The sequence below is a fragment of the Anomaloglossus baeobatrachus genome, unplaced genomic scaffold (assembly GCF_048569485.1).
Source record: "Anomaloglossus baeobatrachus isolate aAnoBae1 unplaced genomic scaffold, aAnoBae1.hap1 Scaffold_2719, whole genome shotgun sequence".
Lineage (NCBI taxonomy): Eukaryota > Metazoa > Chordata > Amphibia > Anura > Aromobatidae > Anomaloglossus > Anomaloglossus baeobatrachus.
In genome coordinates, this window is record NW_027442223.1 from 115,624 (window position 1) to 132,774 (window position 17,151).

The 17,151-nt window shown below is 47.9% G+C and overlaps 10 non-coding genes and 1 pseudogene across 10 annotated transcripts; all 11 read left to right on the forward strand.

The window, feature by feature from the left end:
* The first annotated feature begins 5 nt into the window (after window positions 1-5).
* LOC142265118 (U2 spliceosomal RNA) lies at window positions 6-196 on the forward strand. The gene has a single exon (XR_012731491.1). It is a non-coding gene; the product is annotated as a U2 spliceosomal RNA (small nuclear RNA).
* Window positions 197-1,583: 1,387 nt separating this feature from the next.
* Window positions 1,584-1,769, forward strand: LOC142265164 (U2 spliceosomal RNA). Its single transcript, XR_012731529.1, has one exon. It is a non-coding gene; the product is annotated as a U2 spliceosomal RNA (small nuclear RNA).
* Window positions 1,770-2,487: 718 nt separating this feature from the next.
* Window positions 2,488-2,682, forward strand: LOC142265161 (U2 spliceosomal RNA). The gene has a single exon (XR_012731526.1). It is a non-coding gene; the product is annotated as a U2 spliceosomal RNA (small nuclear RNA).
* A 1,387-nt stretch (window positions 2,683-4,069) lies between these two features.
* LOC142265119 (U2 spliceosomal RNA) lies at window positions 4,070-4,260 on the forward strand. Its single transcript, XR_012731492.1, has one exon. It is a non-coding gene; the product is annotated as a U2 spliceosomal RNA (small nuclear RNA).
* A 1,387-nt stretch (window positions 4,261-5,647) lies between these two features.
* LOC142265121 (U2 spliceosomal RNA) lies at window positions 5,648-5,838 on the forward strand. Its single transcript, XR_012731493.1, has one exon. It is a non-coding gene; the product is annotated as a U2 spliceosomal RNA (small nuclear RNA).
* Window positions 5,839-7,225: 1,387 nt separating this feature from the next.
* On the forward strand, window positions 7,226-7,416 carry LOC142265122 (U2 spliceosomal RNA). The gene has a single exon (XR_012731494.1). It is a non-coding gene; the product is annotated as a U2 spliceosomal RNA (small nuclear RNA).
* A 1,387-nt stretch (window positions 7,417-8,803) lies between these two features.
* On the forward strand, window positions 8,804-8,994 carry LOC142265124 (U2 spliceosomal RNA). Its single transcript, XR_012731496.1, has one exon. It is a non-coding gene; the product is annotated as a U2 spliceosomal RNA (small nuclear RNA).
* Window positions 8,995-10,381: 1,387 nt separating this feature from the next.
* On the forward strand, window positions 10,382-10,572 carry LOC142265125 (U2 spliceosomal RNA). Its single transcript, XR_012731497.1, has one exon. It is a non-coding gene; the product is annotated as a U2 spliceosomal RNA (small nuclear RNA).
* Window positions 10,573-11,959: 1,387 nt separating this feature from the next.
* On the forward strand, window positions 11,960-12,150 carry LOC142265127 (U2 spliceosomal RNA). The gene has a single exon (XR_012731498.1). It is a non-coding gene; the product is annotated as a U2 spliceosomal RNA (small nuclear RNA).
* A 1,387-nt stretch (window positions 12,151-13,537) lies between these two features.
* Window positions 13,538-13,728, forward strand: LOC142265128 (U2 spliceosomal RNA). The gene has a single exon (XR_012731499.1). It is a non-coding gene; the product is annotated as a U2 spliceosomal RNA (small nuclear RNA).
* A 1,387-nt stretch (window positions 13,729-15,115) lies between these two features.
* On the forward strand, window positions 15,116-15,205 carry LOC142265168 (U2 spliceosomal RNA; annotated as a pseudogene).
* The last annotated feature ends 1,946 nt before the right edge of the window (window positions 15,206-17,151 follow it).

Sequence of the window (17,151 nt, forward strand, 5' to 3'; positions counted from 1 at the left end):
TGGTTATCGCTTCTCGGCCTTTTGGCTAAGATCAAGTGTAGTATCTGTTCTTATCAGTTTAATATCTGATACGTCCCCTATCTGGGGACCATATATTAAATGGATTTTTAGAACAGGGAGATGGAAAAAGAGCTTGCTCTGTCCACTCCACGCATTGACCTGGTATTGCAGTACCTCCAGGAACGGTGCACCCCTTCTTAACCCAGTTTCCAAAAGCAGAACTCAATTCACCTGATTCATATTAGCCCGATTTAATGAATTGGAAGAAAGCATACGTCTTCATATGCACCTCAATTTGGCCCATTCACTTTTCACACTTCCTCCTTTTGTTTTTTATCTTTCACACTTTTGACTTTCTTTATTCATCCAAATAGCAAACTCATCACCACTCAACCTGACCAACTCGGCTATGTCCCCGTGCTGCAGTTCTCTGTCTTATCTAGATCATTTGCAATTGAATGGAATAGATCCCTTTTGGACAAAGTGGATTCACCTGCTGCTGCAGTGACCACAGGTGTGATAACATCTAGAATTGGCATCTGGTGCGATCTCTCCGCTTCCACTCCAAAGAAAGTTACCTGTTTATTCCTATCATGCATTGGTTTTTGGGGTTTTCTTTGAGTAATGATGATCTCTTTAGTAGTCTGTTGGCGCCCTCTCCTGGAGGAATAGTTTGCTTGCTCTTGGACATTCTAAAAGAGAGGTCATGATAGACATTGAGCTTCTGAGCTCAATTGGGGACAGTCATGGGTGATGAATGTTTGCAACCTACTGCGAAGCCTCATACCGCAATATAAGGAACGTCAAATACTAAGAAAGGGCGGCCTATGAAAGAATTACTACTTTCAATAAGTACACTTAAACGGCTAATTGGGAATAGAAAAACTGTAAAAAGCCCTCTGAGAAAGCCCCCCTCTAACCTTTGATAGTAAGCTTTTCTGTAGTCTGCCTGTTGATGTATTTTCCGTTTGAACTGTGCACAACATGAAGAGACGGAACACTGGCGGCTTGTCACAATGCCCCCCGATGACATCACAATAGCGCTGCTGCCTAGAAAACAAGCTGCGCAGAAGAAGTTGTTCTTTGGGTGGGAGGGTGGGCTAGTGGAAGGAGGGGGCAATCTCTTTTTTTCCCGGGTGGTAGGGGGATGACAGGAGAAGGGAAGCGGGTGGTGAGAAAGGTACAGAGGGCAGGGTTTGGGGGCTGGGAAGGAAAGGGAAAAGATTAGGGTTTGGGGATGATGAAAGGGCTTTCTACGGGTAAGGATGGCAAAGGGTGGCAGTGACGGAAAGTCAGGCAACCTGTCCTGTCCGTCTTTTTGTATCGTGAATTGGAAAGACTGCAAGGGGGAGGGGAGTTGCTTGCGCCCTAAAGGAGGAGTTATTCAGATTCATTGCAGTGGGCGGCGGCTGCAAAACGCACCATTCTTCTTGTTTTGGCTCTGCAAAGCAGCCTTTTCAAGGGTTGGCTTGGGTGACAAAATGTCTTGTGTAGCCGTGGGTTTGTCTCCCTCTCGCTCTCTCTCCCTAAGATGTGTCCGGCATAGGCCAGGGTGCCACTCGAGGCCCAAACCAATTCTGGTTATCGCTTCTCGGCCTTTTGGCTAAGATCAAGTGTAGTATCTGTTCTTATCGCTTCTCGGCCTTTTGGCTAAGATCAAGTGTTTGGCTAAGATCAAGTGTAGTATCGTTCGAAAAGGTGGTTTAAGGCTCCGGCCACCTTAGTACAATGATGCAATGCACACGGGAAGGTTGCACTTGTTAGTACTTTGGGAGGATAGTATATCCATCTAGAGGAAACCATGGCCCTACCAGGATTGAGGCTATTAGACTGAGTAAGTGTGGGGGTTATGGTGCAATGTGCCCCAGGAATGGACACCCTGGAGGGAGTCTGAACTTGCTAGGTTGGGACCCTGGTAAGCCTCAGACTCTGTCGCACGCCGCGCCTTGCCTATTCATACTTTCCAAGCATATTGCCCTTTCCTGGCCTTCTGGCTAAGAAGGGAAATTTTTATAATCCCGGTCGGAGGTCCGGTCAGCTTTGGGCTGAGAAACCAACACCCGGTTGGAGGTCCGGGTCAGCTTTGGCTGAGAAACCAACACCCGGTTGGAGGTCCGGTTAGCCTTGGGCTGAGAAACCAACACCCGGTTGGAGGTCCGGTCAGCCTTGGGCTGAGAAACCAACACCCGGTTGGAGGTCCGGTCAGCCTTGGGCTGAGAAACCAACACCGGTTGACGGTCCGGGCAGTCTCGGCTGCGAAACCAACGACTAGTAGCTCCCTACTCCACTTGGGTAAGATGCCTCGGTGGACGCTGGGAGCAACAACAAGGCTCAACCAGGCTTCGGCTTGGGGGAGCACCGAAGATCCCTGACCCTCGCTGTGGCCTTCTGGCTCGGAGGGACGGGGTTGATTTTTGGGGATCCTCTTCTCACGGAGGGGTCCACACGAATCCTAGCCTTTGCACTGTTTTTGGTGTGACTTCGGTCATGCATTTTTGCGGTGCTTTGGAAAGCTTCATTAAATCAAAATCTGTTCTTATCAGTTTAATATCTGATACGTCCCCTATCTGGGGACCATATATTAAATGGATTTTTAGAACAGGGAGATGGAAAAAGAGCTTGCTCTGTCCACTCCACGCATTGACCTGGTATTGCAGTACCTCCAGGAACGGTGCACCCCTTCTTAACCCAGTTTCCAAAAGCAGAACTCAATTCACCTGATTCATATTAGCCCGATTTAATGAATTGGAAGAAAGCATACGTCTTCATATGCACCTCAATTTGGCCCATTCACTTTTCACACTTCCTCCTTTTGTTTTTTATCTTTCACACTTTTGACTTTCTTTATTCATCCAAATAGCAAACTCATCACCACTCAACCTGACCAACTCGGCTATGTCCCCGTGCTGCAGTTCTCTGTCTTATCTAGATCATTTGCAATTGAATGGAATAGATCCCTTTTGGACAAAGTGGATTCACCTGCTGCTGCAGTGACCACAGGTGTGATAACATCTAGAATTGGCATCTGGTGCGATCTCTCCGCTTCCACTCCAAAGAAAGTTACCTGTTTATTCCTATCATGCATTGGTTTTTGGGGTTTTCTTTGAGTAATGATGATCTCTTTAGTAGTCTGTTGGCGCCCTCTCCTGGAGGAATAGTTTGCTTGCTCTTGGACATTCTAAAAGAGAGGTCATGATAGACATTGAGCTTCTGAGCTCAATTGGGGACAGTCATGGGTGATGAATGTTTGCAACCTACTGCGAAGCCTCATACCGCAATATAAGGAACGTCAAATACTAAGAAAGGGCGGCCTATGAAAGAATTACTACTTTCAATAAGTACACTTAAACGGCTAATTGGGAATAGAAAAACTGTAAAAAGCCCTCTGAGAAAGCCCCCCTCTAACCTTTGATAGTAAGCTTTTCTGTAGTCTGCCTGTTGATGTATTTTCCGTTTGAACTGTGCACAACATGAAGAGACGGAACACTGGCGGCTTGTCACAATGCCCCCCGATGACATCACAATAGCGCTGCTGCCTAGAAAACAAGCTGCGCAGAAGAAGTTGTTCTTTGGGTGGGAGGGTGGGCTAGTGGAAGGAGGGGGCAATCTCTTTTTTTCCCGGGTGGTAGGGGGATGACAGGAGAAGGGAAGCGGGTGGTGAGAAAGGTACAGAGGGCAGGGTTTGGGGGCTGGGAAGGAAAGGGAAAAGATTAGGGTTTGGGGATGATGAAAGGGCTTTCTACGGGTAAGGATGGCAAAGGGTGGCAGTGACGGAAAGTCAGGCAACCTGTCCTGTCCGTCTTTTTGTATCGTGAATTGGAAAGACTGCAAGGGGGAGGGGAGTTGCTTGCGCCCTAAAGGAGGAGTTATTCAGATTCATTGCAGTGGGCGGCGGCTGCAAAACGCACCATTCTTCTTGTTTTGGCTCTGCAAAGCAGCCTTTTCAAGGGTTGGCTTGGGTGACAAAATGTCTTGTGTAGGCGTGGGTTTGTCTCCCTCTCGCTCTCTCTCCCTAAGATGTGTCCGGCATAGGCCAGGGTGCCACTCGAGGCCCAAACCAATTCTGGTTATCGCTTCTCGGCCTTTTGGCTAAGATCAAGTGTAGTATCTGTTCTTATCAGTTTAATATCTGATACGTCCCCTATCTGGGGACCATATATTAAATGGATTTTTAGAACAGGGAGATGGAAAAAGAGCTTGCTCTGTCCACTCCACGCATTGACCTGGTATTGCAGTACCTCCAGGAACGGTGCACCCCTTCTTAACCCAGTTTCCAAAAGCAGAACTCAATTCACCTGATTCATATTAGCCCGATTTAATGAATTGGAAGAAAGCATACGTCTTCATATGCACCTCAATTTGGCCCATTCACTTTTCACACTTCCTCCTTTTGTTTTTTATCTTTCACACTTTTGACTTTCTTTATTCATCCAAATAGCAAACTCATCACCACTCAACCTGACCAACTCGGCTATGTCCCCGTGCTGCAGTTCTCTGTCTTATCTAGATCATTTGCAATTGAATGGAATAGATCCCTTTTGGACAAAGTGGATTCACCTGCTGCTGCAGTGTCCACAGGTGTGATAACATCTAGAATTGGCATCTGGTGCGATCTCTCCGCTTCCACTCCAAAGAAAGTTACCTGTTTATTCCTATCATGCATTGGTTTTTGGGGTTTTCTTTGAGTAATGATGATCTCTTTAGTAGTCTGTTGGCGCCCTCTCCTGGAGGAATAGTTTGCTTGCTCTTGGACATTCTAAAAGAGAGGTCATGATAGACATTGAGCTTCTGAGCTCAATTGGGGACAGTCATGGGTGATGAATGTTTGCAACCTACTGCGAAGCCTCATACCGCAATATAAGGAACGTCAAATACTAAGAAAGGGCGGCCTATGAAAGAATTACTACTTTCAATAAGTACACTTAAACGGCTAATTGGGAATAGAAAAACTGTAAAAAGCCCTCTGAGAAAGCCCCCCTCTAACCTTTGATAGTAAGCTTTTCTGTAGTCTGCCTGTTGATGTATTTTCCGTTTGAACTGTGCACAACATGAAGAGACGGAACACTGGCGGCTTGTCACAATGCCCCCCGATGACATCACAATAGCGCTGCTGCCTAGAAAACAAGCTGCGCAGAAGAAGTTGTTCTTTGGGTGGGAGGGTGGGCTAGTGGAAGGAGGGGGCAATCTCTTTTTTTCCCGGGTGGTAGGGGGATGACAGGAGAAGGGAAGCGGGTGGTGAGAAAGGTACAGAGGGCAGGGTTTGGGGGCTGGGAAGGAAAGGGAAAAGATTAGGGTTTGGGGATGATGAAAGGGCTTTCTACGGGTAAGGATGGCAAAGGGTGGCAGTGACGGAAAGTCAGGCAACCTGTCCTGTCCGTCTTTTTGTATCGTGAATTGGAAAGACTGCAAGGGGGAGGGGAGTTGCTTGCGCCCTAAAGGAGGAGTTATTCAGATTCATTGCAGTGGGCGGCGGCTGCAAAACGCACCATTCTTCTTGTTTTGGCTCTGCAAAGCAGCCTTTTCAAGGGTTGGCTTGGGTGACAAAATGTCTTGTGTAGGCGTGGGTTTGTCTCCCTCTCGCTCTCTCTCCCTAAGATGTGTCCGGCATAGGCCAGGGTGCCACTCGAGGCCCAAACCAATTCTGGTTATCGCTTCTCGGCCTTTTGGCTAAGATCAAGTGTAGTATCTGTTCTTATCAGTTTAATATCTGATACGTCCCCTATCTGGGGACCATATATTAAATGGATTTTTAGAACAGGGAGATGGAAAAAGAGCTTGCTCTGTCCACTCCACGCATTGACCTGGTATTGCAGTACCTCCAGGAACGGTGCACCCCTTCTTAACCCAGTTTCCAAAAGCAGAACTCAATTCACCTGATTCATATTAGCCCGATTTAATGAATTGGAAGAAAGCATACGTCTTCATATGCACCTCAATTTGGCCCATTCACTTTTCACACTTCCTCCTTTTGTTTTTTATCTTTCACACTTTTGACTTTCTTTATTCATCCAAATAGCAAACTCATCACCACTCAACCTGACCAACTCGGCTATGTCCCCGTGCTGCAGTTCTCTGTCTTATCTAGATCATTTGCAATTGAATGGAATAGATCCCTTTTGGACAAAGTGGATTCACCTGCTGCTGCAGTGACCACAGGTGTGATAACATCTAGAATTGGCATCTGGTGCGATCTCTCCGCTTCCACTCCAAAGAAAGTTACCTGTTTATTCCTATCATGCATTGGTTTTTGGGGTTTTCTTTGAGTAATGATGATCTCTTTAGTAGTCTGTTGGCGCCCTCTCCTGGAGGAATAGTTTGCTTGCTCTTGGACATTCTAAAAGAGAGGTCATGATAGACATTGAGCTTCTGAGCTCAATTGGGGACAGTCATGGGTGATGAATGTTTGCAACCTACTGCGAAGCCTCATACCGCAATATAAGGAACGTCAAATACTAAGAAAGGGCGGCCTATGAAAGAATTACTACTTTCAATAAGTACACTTAAACGGCTAATTGGGAATAGAAAAACTGTAAAAAGCCCTCTGAGAAAGCCCCCCTCTAACCTTTGATAGTAAGCTTTTCTGTAGTCTGCCTGTTGATGTATTTTCCGTTTGAACTGTGCACAACATGAAGAGACGGAACACTGGCGGCTTGTCACAATGCCCCCCGATGACATCACAATAGCGCTGCTGCCTAGAAAACAAGCTGCGCAGAAGAAGTTGTTCTTTGGGTGGGAGGGTGGGCTAGTGGAAGGAGGGGGCAATCTCTTTTTTTCCCGGGTGGTAGGGGGATGACAGGAGAAGGGAAGCGGGTGGTGAGAAAGGTACAGAGGGCAGGGTTTGGGGGCTGGGAAGGAAAGGGAAAAGATTAGGGTTTGGGGATGATGAAAGGGCTTTCTACGGGTAAGGATGGCAAAGGGTGGCAGTGACGGAAAGTCAGGCAACCTGTCCTGTCCGTCTTTTTGTATCGTGAATTGGAAAGACTGCAAGGGGGAGGGGAGTTGCTTGCGCCCTAAAGGAGGAGTTATTCAGATTCATTGCAGTGGGCGGCGGCTGCAAAACGCACCATTCTTCTTGTTTTGGCTCTGCAAAGCAGCCTTTTCAAGGGTTGGCTTGGGTGACAAAATGTCTTGTGTAGGCGTGGGTTTGTCTCCCTCTCGCTCTCTCTCCCTAAGATGTGTCCGGCATAGGCCAGGGTGCCACTCGAGGCCCAAACCAATTCTGGTTATCGCTTCTCGGCCTTTTGGCTAAGATCAAGTGTAGTATCTGTTCTTATCAGTTTAATATCTGATACGTCCCCTATCTGGGGACCATATATTAAATGGATTTTTAGAACAGGGAGATGGAAAAAGAGCTTGCTCTGTCCACTCCACGCATTGACCTGGTATTGCAGTACCTCCAGGAACGGTGCACCCCTTCTTAACCCAGTTTCCAAAAGCAGAACTCAATTCACCTGATTCATATTAGCCCGATTTAATGAATTGGAAGAAAGCATACGTCTTCATATGCACCTCAATTTGGCCCATTCACTTTTCACACTTCCTCCTTTTGTTTTTTATCTTTCACACTTTTGACTTTCTTTATTCATCCAAATAGCAAACTCATCACCACTCAACCTGACCAACTCGGCTATGTCCCCGTGCTGCAGTTCTCTGTCTTATCTAGATCATTTGCAATTGAATGGAATAGATCCCTTTTGGACAAAGTGGATTCACCTGCTGCTGCAGTGACCACAGGTGTGATAACATCTAGAATTGGCATCTGGTGCGATCTCTCCGCTTCCACTCCAAAGAAAGTTACCTGTTTATTCCTATCATGCATTGGTTTTTGGGGTTTTCTTTGAGTAATGATGATCTCTTTAGTAGTCTGTTGGCGCCCTCTCCTGGAGGAATAGTTTGCTTGCTCTTGGACATTCTAAAAGAGAGGTCATGATAGACATTGAGCTTCTGAGCTCAATTGGGGACAGTCATGGGTGATGAATGTTTGCAACCTACTGCGAAGCCTCATACCGCAATATAAGGAACGTCAAATACTAAGAAAGGGCGGCCTATGAAAGAATTACTACTTTCAATAAGTACACTTAAACGGCTAATTGGGAATAGAAAAACTGTAAAAAGCCCTCTGAGAAAGCCCCCCTCTAACCTTTGATAGTAAGCTTTTCTGTAGTCTGCCTGTTGATGTATTTTCCGTTTGAACTGTGCACAACATGAAGAGACGGAACACTGGCGGCTTGTCACAATGCCCCCCGATGACATCACAATAGCGCTGCTGCCTAGAAAACAAGCTGCGCAGAAGAAGTTGTTCTTTGGGTGGGAGGGTGGGCTAGTGGAAGGAGGGGGCAATCTCTTTTTTTCCCGGGTGGTAGGGGGATGACAGGAGAAGGGAAGCGGGTGGTGAGAAAGGTACAGAGGGCAGGGTTTGGGGGCTGGGAAGGAAAGGGAAAAGATTAGGGTTTGGGGATGATGAAAGGGCTTTCTACGGGTAAGGATGGCAAAGGGTGGCAGTGACGGAAAGTCAGGCAACCTGTCCTGTCCGTCTTTTTGTATCGTGAATTGGAAAGACTGCAAGGGGGAGGGGAGTTGCTTGCGCCCTAAAGGAGGAGTTATTCAGATTCATTGCAGTGGGCGGCGGCTGCAAAACGCACCATTCTTCTTGTTTTGGCTCTGCAAAGCAGCCTTTTCAAGGGTTGGCTTGGGTGACAAAATGTCTTGTGTAGGCGTGGGTTTGTCTCCCTCTCGCTCTCTCTCCCTAAGATGTGTCCGGCATAGGCCAGGGTGCCACTCGAGGCCCAAACCAATTCTGGTTATCGCTTCTCGGCCTTTTGGCTAAGATCAAGTGTAGTATCTGTTCTTATCAGTTTAATATCTGATACGTCCCCTATCTGGGGACCATATATTAAATGGATTTTTAGAACAGGGAGATGGAAAAAGAGCTTGCTCTGTCCACTCCACGCATTGACCTGGTATTGCAGTACCTCCAGGAACGGTGCACCCCTTCTTAACCCAGTTTCCAAAAGCAGAACTCAATTCACCTGATTCATATTAGCCCGATTTAATGAATTGGAAGAAAGCATACGTCTTCATATGCACCTCAATTTGGCCCATTCACTTTTCACACTTCCTCCTTTTGTTTTTTATCTTTCACACTTTTGACTTTCTTTATTCATCCAAATAGCAAACTCATCACCACTCAACCTGACCAACTCGGCTATGTCCCCGTGCTGCAGTTCTCTGTCTTATCTAGATCATTTGCAATTGAATGGAATAGATCCCTTTTGGACAAAGTGGATTCACCTGCTGCTGCAGTGACCACAGGTGTGATAACATCTAGAATTGGCATCTGGTGCGATCTCTCCGCTTCCACTCCAAAGAAAGTTACCTGTTTATTCCTATCATGCATTGGTTTTTGGGGTTTTCTTTGAGTAATGATGATCTCTTTAGTAGTCTGTTGGCGCCCTCTCCTGGAGGAATAGTTTGCTTGCTCTTGGACATTCTAAAAGAGAGGTCATGATAGACATTGAGCTTCTGAGCTCAATTGGGGACAGTCATGGGTGATGAATGTTTGCAACCTACTGCGAAGCCTCATACCGCAATATAAGGAACGTCAAATACTAAGAAAGGGCGGCCTATGAAAGAATTACTACTTTCAATAAGTACACTTAAACGGCTAATTGGGAATAGAAAAACTGTAAAAAGCCCTCTGAGAAAGCCCCCCTCTAACCTTTGATAGTAAGCTTTTCTGTAGTCTGCCTGTTGATGTATTTTCCGTTTGAACTGTGCACAACATGAAGAGACGGAACACTGGCGGCTTGTCACAATGCCCCCCGATGACATCACAATAGCGCTGCTGCCTAGAAAACAAGCTGCGCAGAAGAAGTTGTTCTTTGGGTGGGAGGGTGGGCTAGTGGAAGGAGGGGGCAATCTCTTTTTTTCCCGGGTGGTAGGGGGATGACAGGAGAAGGGAAGCGGGTGGTGAGAAAGGTACAGAGGGCAGGGTTTGGGGGCTGGGAAGGAAAGGGAAAAGATTAGGGTTTGGGGATGATGAAAGGGCTTTCTACGGGTAAGGATGGCAAAGGGTGGCAGTGACGGAAAGTCAGGCAACCTGTCCTGTCCGTCTTTTTGTATCGTGAATTGGAAAGACTGCAAGGGGGAGGGGAGTTGCTTGCGCCCTAAAGGAGGAGTTATTCAGATTCATTGCAGTGGGCGGCGGCTGCAAAACGCACCATTCTTCTTGTTTTGGCTCTGCAAAGCAGCCTTTTCAAGGGTTGGCTTGGGTGACAAAATGTCTTGTGTAGGCGTGGGTTTGTCTCCCTCTCGCTCTCTCTCCCTAAGATGTGTCCGGCATAGGCCAGGGTGCCACTCGAGGCCCAAACCAATTCTGGTTATCGCTTCTCGGCCTTTTGGCTAAGATCAAGTGTAGTATCTGTTCTTATCAGTTTAATATCTGATACGTCCCCTATCTGGGGACCATATATTAAATGGATTTTTAGAACAGGGAGATGGAAAAAGAGCTTGCTCTGTCCACTCCACGCATTGACCTGGTATTGCAGTACCTCCAGGAACGGTGCACCCCTTCTTAACCCAGTTTCCAAAAGCAGAACTCAATTCACCTGATTCATATTAGCCCGATTTAATGAATTGGAAGAAAGCATACGTCTTCATATGCACCTCAATTTGGCCCATTCACTTTTCACACTTCCTCCTTTTGTTTTTTATCTTTCACACTTTTGACTTTCTTTATTCATCCAAATAGCAAACTCATCACCACTCAACCTGACCAACTCGGCTATGTCCCCGTGCTGCAGTTCTCTGTCTTATCTAGATCATTTGCAATTGAATGGAATAGATCCCTTTTGGACAAAGTGGATTCACCTGCTGCTGCAGTGACCACAGGTGTGATAACATCTAGAATTGGCATCTGGTGCGATCTCTCCGCTTCCACTCCAAAGAAAGTTACCTGTTTATTCCTATCATGCATTGGTTTTTGGGGTTTTCTTTGAGTAATGATGATCTCTTTAGTAGTCTGTTGGCGCCCTCTCCTGGAGGAATAGTTTGCTTGCTCTTGGACATTCTAAAAGAGAGGTCATGATAGACATTGAGCTTCTGAGCTCAATTGGGGACAGTCATGGGTGATGAATGTTTGCAACCTACTGCGAAGCCTCATACCGCAATATAAGGAACGTCAAATACTAAGAAAGGGCGGCCTATGAAAGAATTACTACTTTCAATAAGTACACTTAAACGGCTAATTGGGAATAGAAAAACTGTAAAAAGCCCTCTGAGAAAGCCCCCCTCTAACCTTTGATAGTAAGCTTTTCTGTAGTCTGCCTGTTGATGTATTTTCCGTTTGAACTGTGCACAACATGAAGAGACGGAACACTGGCGGCTTGTCACAATGCCCCCCGATGACATCACAATAGCGCTGCTGCCTAGAAAACAAGCTGCGCAGAAGAAGTTGTTCTTTGGGTGGGAGGGTGGGCTAGTGGAAGGAGGGGGCAATCTCTTTTTTTCCCGGGTGGTAGGGGGATGACAGGAGAAGGGAAGCGGGTGGTGAGAAAGGTACAGAGGGCAGGGTTTGGGGGCTGGGAAGGAAAGGGAAAAGATTAGGGTTTGGGGATGATGAAAGGGCTTTCTACGGGTAAGGATGGCAAAGGGTGGCAGTGACGGAAAGTCAGGCAACCTGTCCTGTCCGTCTTTTTGTATCGTGAATTGGAAAGACTGCAAGGGGGAGGGGAGTTGCTTGCGCCCTAAAGGAGGAGTTATTCAGATTCATTGCAGTGGGCGGCGGCTGCAAAACGCACCATTCTTCTTGTTTTGGCTCTGCAAAGCAGCCTTTTCAAGGGTTGGCTTGGGTGACAAAATGTCTTGTGTAGGCGTGGGTTTGTCTCCCTCTCGCTCTCTCTCCCTAAGATGTGTCCGGCATAGGCCAGGGTGCCACTCGAGGCCCAAACCAATTCTGGTTATCGCTTCTCGGCCTTTTGGCTAAGATCAAGTGTAGTATCTGTTCTTATCAGTTTAATATCTGATACGTCCCCTATCTGGGGACCATATATTAAATGGATTTTTAGAACAGGGAGATGGAAAAAGAGCTTGCTCTGTCCACTCCACGCATTGACCTGGTATTGCAGTACCTCCAGGAACGGTGCACCCCTTCTTAACCCAGTTTCCAAAAGCAGAACTCAATTCACCTGATTCATATTAGCCCGATTTAATGAATTGGAAGAAAGCATACGTCTTCATATGCACCTCAATTTGGCCCATTCACTTTTCACACTTCCTCCTTTTGTTTTTTATCTTTCACACTTTTGACTTTCTTTATTCATCCAAATAGCAAACTCATCACCACTCAACCTGACCAACTCGGCTATGTCCCCGTGCTGCAGTTCTCTGTCTTATCTAGATCATTTGCAATTGAATGGAATAGATCCCTTTTGGACAAAGTGGATTCACCTGCTGCTGCAGTGACCACAGGTGTGATAACATCTAGAATTGGCATCTGGTGCGATCTCTCCGCTTCCACTCCAAAGAAAGTTACCTGTTTATTCCTATCATGCATTGGTTTTTGGGGTTTTCTTTGAGTAATGATGATCTCTTTAGTAGTCTGTTGGCGCCCTCTCCTGGAGGAATAGTTTGCTTGCTCTTGGACATTCTAAAAGAGAGGTCATGATAGACATTGAGCTTCTGAGCTCAATTGGGGACAGTCATGGGTGATGAATGTTTGCAACCTACTGCGAAGCCTCATACCGCAATATAAGGAACGTCAAATACTAAGAAAGGGCGGCCTATGAAAGAATTACTACTTTCAATAAGTACACTTAAACGGCTAATTGGGAATAGAAAAACTGTAAAAAGCCCTCTGAGAAAGCCCCCCTCTAACCTTTGATAGTAAGCTTTTCTGTAGTCTGCCTGTTGATGTATTTTCCGTTTGAACTGTGCACAACATGAAGAGACGGAACACTGGCGGCTTGTCACAATGCCCCCCGATGACATCACAATAGCGCTGCTGCCTAGAAAACAAGCTGCGCAGAAGAAGTTGTTCTTTGGGTGGGAGGGTGGGCTAGTGGAAGGAGGGGGCAATCTCTTTTTTTCCCGGGTGGTAGGGGGATGACAGGAGAAGGGAAGCGGGTGGTGAGAAAGGTACAGAGGGCAGGGTTTGGGGGCTGGGAAGGAAAGGGAAAAGATTAGGGTTTGGGGATGATGAAAGGGCTTTCTACGGGTAAGGATGGCAAAGGGTGGCAGTGACGGAAAGTCAGGCAACCTGTCCTGTCCGTCTTTTTGTATCGTGAATTGGAAAGACTGCAAGGGGGAGGGGAGTTGCTTGCGCCCTAAAGGAGGAGTTATTCAGATTCATTGCAGTGGGCGGCGGCTGCAAAACGCACCATTCTTCTTGTTTTGGCTCTGCAAAGCAGCCTTTTCAAGGGTTGGCTTGGGTGACAAAATGTCTTGTGTAGGCGTGGGTTTGTCTCCCTCTCGCTCTCTCTCCCTAAGATGTGTCCGGCATAGGCCAGGGTGCCACTCGAGGCCCAAACCAATTCTGGTTATCGCTTCTCGGCCTTTTGGCTAAGATCAAGTGTAGTATCTGTTCTTATCAGTTTAATATCTGATACGTCCCCTATCTGGGGACCATATATTAAATGGATTTTTAGAACAGGGAGATGGAAAAAGAGCTTGCTCTGTCCACTCCACGCATTGACCTGGTATTGCAGTACCTCCAGGAACGGTGCACCCCTTCTTAACCCAGTTTCCAAAAGCAGAACTCAATTCACCTGATTCATATTAGCCCGATTTAATGAATTGGAAGAAAGCATACGTCTTCATATGCACCTCAATTTGGCCCATTCACTTTTCACACTTCCTCCTTTTGTTTTTTATCTTTCACACTTTTGACTTTCTTTATTCATCCAAATAGCAAACTCATCACCACTCAACCTGACCAACTCGGCTATGTCCCCGTGCTGCAGTTCTCTGTCTTATCTAGATCATTTGCAATTGAATGGAATAGATCCCTTTTGGACAAAGTGGATTCACCTGCTGCTGCAGTGACCACAGGTGTGATAACATCTAGAATTGGCATCTGGTGCGATCTCTCCGCTTCCACTCCAAAGAAAGTTACCTGTTTATTCCTATCATGCATTGGTTTTTGGGGTTTTCTTTGAGTAATGATGATCTCTTTAGTAGTCTGTTGGCGCCCTCTCCTGGAGGAATAGTTTGCTTGCTCTTGGACATTCTAAAAGAGAGGTCATGATAGACATTGAGCTTCTGAGCTCAATTGGGGACAGTCATGGGTGATGAATGTTTGCAACCTACTGCGAAGCCTCATACCGCAATATAAGGAACGTCAAATACTAAGAAAGGGCGGCCTATGAAAGAATTACTACTTTCAATAAGTACACTTAAACGGCTAATTGGGAATAGAAAAACTGTAAAAAGCCCTCTGAGAAAGCCCCCCTCTAACCTTTGATAGTAAGCTTTTCTGTAGTCTGCCTGTTGATGTATTTTCCGTTTGAACTGTGCACAACATGAAGAGATGGAACACTGGCGGCTTGTCACAATGCCCCCCGATGACATCACAATAGCGCTGCTGCCTAGAAAACAAGCTGCGCAGAAGAAGTTGTTCTTTGGGTGGGAGGGTGGGCTAGTGGAAGGAGGGGGCAATCTCTTTTTTTCCCGGGTGGTAGGGGGATGACAGGAGAAGGGAAGCGGGTGGTGAGAAAGGTACAGAGGGCAGGGTTTGGGGGCTGGGAAGGAAAGGGAAAAGATTAGGGTTTGGGGATGATGAAAGGGCTTTCTACGGGTAAGGATGGCAAAGGGTGGCAGTGACGGAAAGTCAGGCAACCTGTCCTGTCCGTCTTTTTGTATCGTGAATTGGAAAGACTGCAAGGGGGAGGGGAGTTGCTTGCGCCCTAAAGGAGGAGTTATTCAGATTCATTGCAGTGGGCGGCGGCTGCAAAACGCACCATTCTTCTTGTTTTGGCTCTGCAAAGCAGCCTTTTCAAGGGTTGGCTTGGGTGACAAAATGTCTTGTGTAGGCGTGGGTTTGTCTCCCTCTCGCTCTCTCTCCCTAAGATGTGTCCGGCATAGGCCAGGGTGCCACTCGAGGCCCAAACCAATTCTGGTTATCGCTTCTCGGCCTTTTGGCTAAGATCAAGTGTAGTATCTGTTCTTATCAGAACAAACTGAGCTAGCTACACTTGACGAGATACGATCAGGGAGACGAGCTCCGAAGCCCAGCCGAGACCGGAAGAGGGAGATCGGACGGAAGAAGAGCTTGGCAGAAAGAAGCAAGAAGACGAAGGCTCGGAGAAGACTTGGGGAGACCAGAGGAACTTCGAGGAGGAACACAGCGGGAGAAGACACCCGGAGAAGAATCCAAGATCCAGCTCCGGGAACTCAAGCAGGAACCAGCCATGGCAAGCAAGCCAGAGAAGGCAGCCAAGAAGGCTCAGGACCCAGGGACCTCCAGGAAGGCTCATCCAGAGGCTTCTTCGGCCCAAGAGGCCCCTACCTCCGACGCCAGCCAGCCGGAGGGAGCCCGGACGCCGCCTGAAAAGGCTCCAACCCTGGAGCCTTGGATGCGGCAGACGGTCGCCCTGAAGCTAAAGGCGGTGGATGGTAGGTTGCCGGACATGTCCAGCGACGTGTTCTGCAAGAAGATGATTCTGGATCAGGGCTTCTCCAGGGCGGAAACCCTGAGTGTCCAGACCTTCATGACTGGTATTTTTCTGGTAACCTTTGCCACGGTGAATGCCTGCAGGAGATACTGGGAGGCGATGAACGCAGCGATGCCGGACTCCCCTTTTCATTCTTTTTTAGGATCCTGTCCTATACAGAGGGATGAGAAGAGGATCACGGTCTCCATGCGGAACCCGCACACCCCAGGAAGAGACATCTCCACGTTCCTGGGACGTCTCTGCACAGTGGTGAGGGAGCCATCCCACATCCTTAACGGCAACGGATTCTGGACGGGTAAGTGGTCAGTAACCGTTCGACTCTACAGGGAACCAGCATCCGAGGATGGTCTCCAGCACCTGCCCCCGACATTCTCTCTGGGAAACTCCTTTGGTCTCATCTACTACCCGGACATGCCACACAACTGCAGGAAATGTGGCGGGAAAGGGCATTCGATGAAGACCTGCAAGGAGGACGCCTGCAGGGTTTGCCGGGTGACGGGACACAGCTCCAAGGACTGCCCAAAGAAGAAGACTTGCAACCTATGTGGACAGGCGGACCACCTTTACAAGGACTGCCCACAGCGGGAGAAATCCTGGGCAAGGGTTGCCGCGGTGACCCAGTATCGGGTAGTCACAGCTTCGTCGACCAAGGCAGCTACGACCAAGGCCACAGAGGCCAAGGACAAGGCGGCCAAGAACCCGGCGACCGTGGCTCCAGCCGATGCCCCAGCAGCCACGGAGTCCAGGAAAAAGGGTAAGAAAACTGTTGCCCCCTCCCTGGTCCCCCCCCCTTTCACCCCTGTCCAAACCCCTCCCCCCCCGGCCAACCCTACTGAGGATTCCACTACCTCCACCTCATTTCCCTACTCCTCAGTTGGTCTCCTCACCCCCCCCCCAAAGCCCACTCTCCCTCCCCAGACCATGAGAGCAGAGGACCTCAGCACTCTTGCACTTTTCACCGAGGAGGATTTTCCAGCTCTTGTCTCCTCAGGTACAGGCCAAAGGAAAAGGAAGGTGGAAGATAGTCCTGTCGCAGAACCTTCCAAGCTGTTCATTGTGGATCCCAATCCACCCCAGGAAGAGGAGGATGGCCTCCTCCCAGAACCGGACGTGTTGGAGCAGATGGTGGAGTCCCTTGTGGCCGAAGAAGAAATGGAGGAGTCGGAAGCCACTGAGGCACCATCCCTGCTCGATCAGCTAGAAGAAGAGGGTCTGCTGGAGATACCCTTACCAGCAGGTGCCAAAGAGGAAGAACCGCCCGACCGGAGTGGTAACTAAGGCACACCGCCTGCGCTAACTTTCTCTTTCCTCCAATGACTGCTAACATTAACATCTTTTCCATTAATGTTAGGAGCATCAGAGACAAGTTCCGACGTCAGACAATTTTTGCGTTCCTTAACACTCAGTCTAGTGATGTATTTTTCCTGCAGGAATGCTCCCTTCCCTCCTCTAGGTCCTTCAACCATCTGGCCAGGGAGTGGAC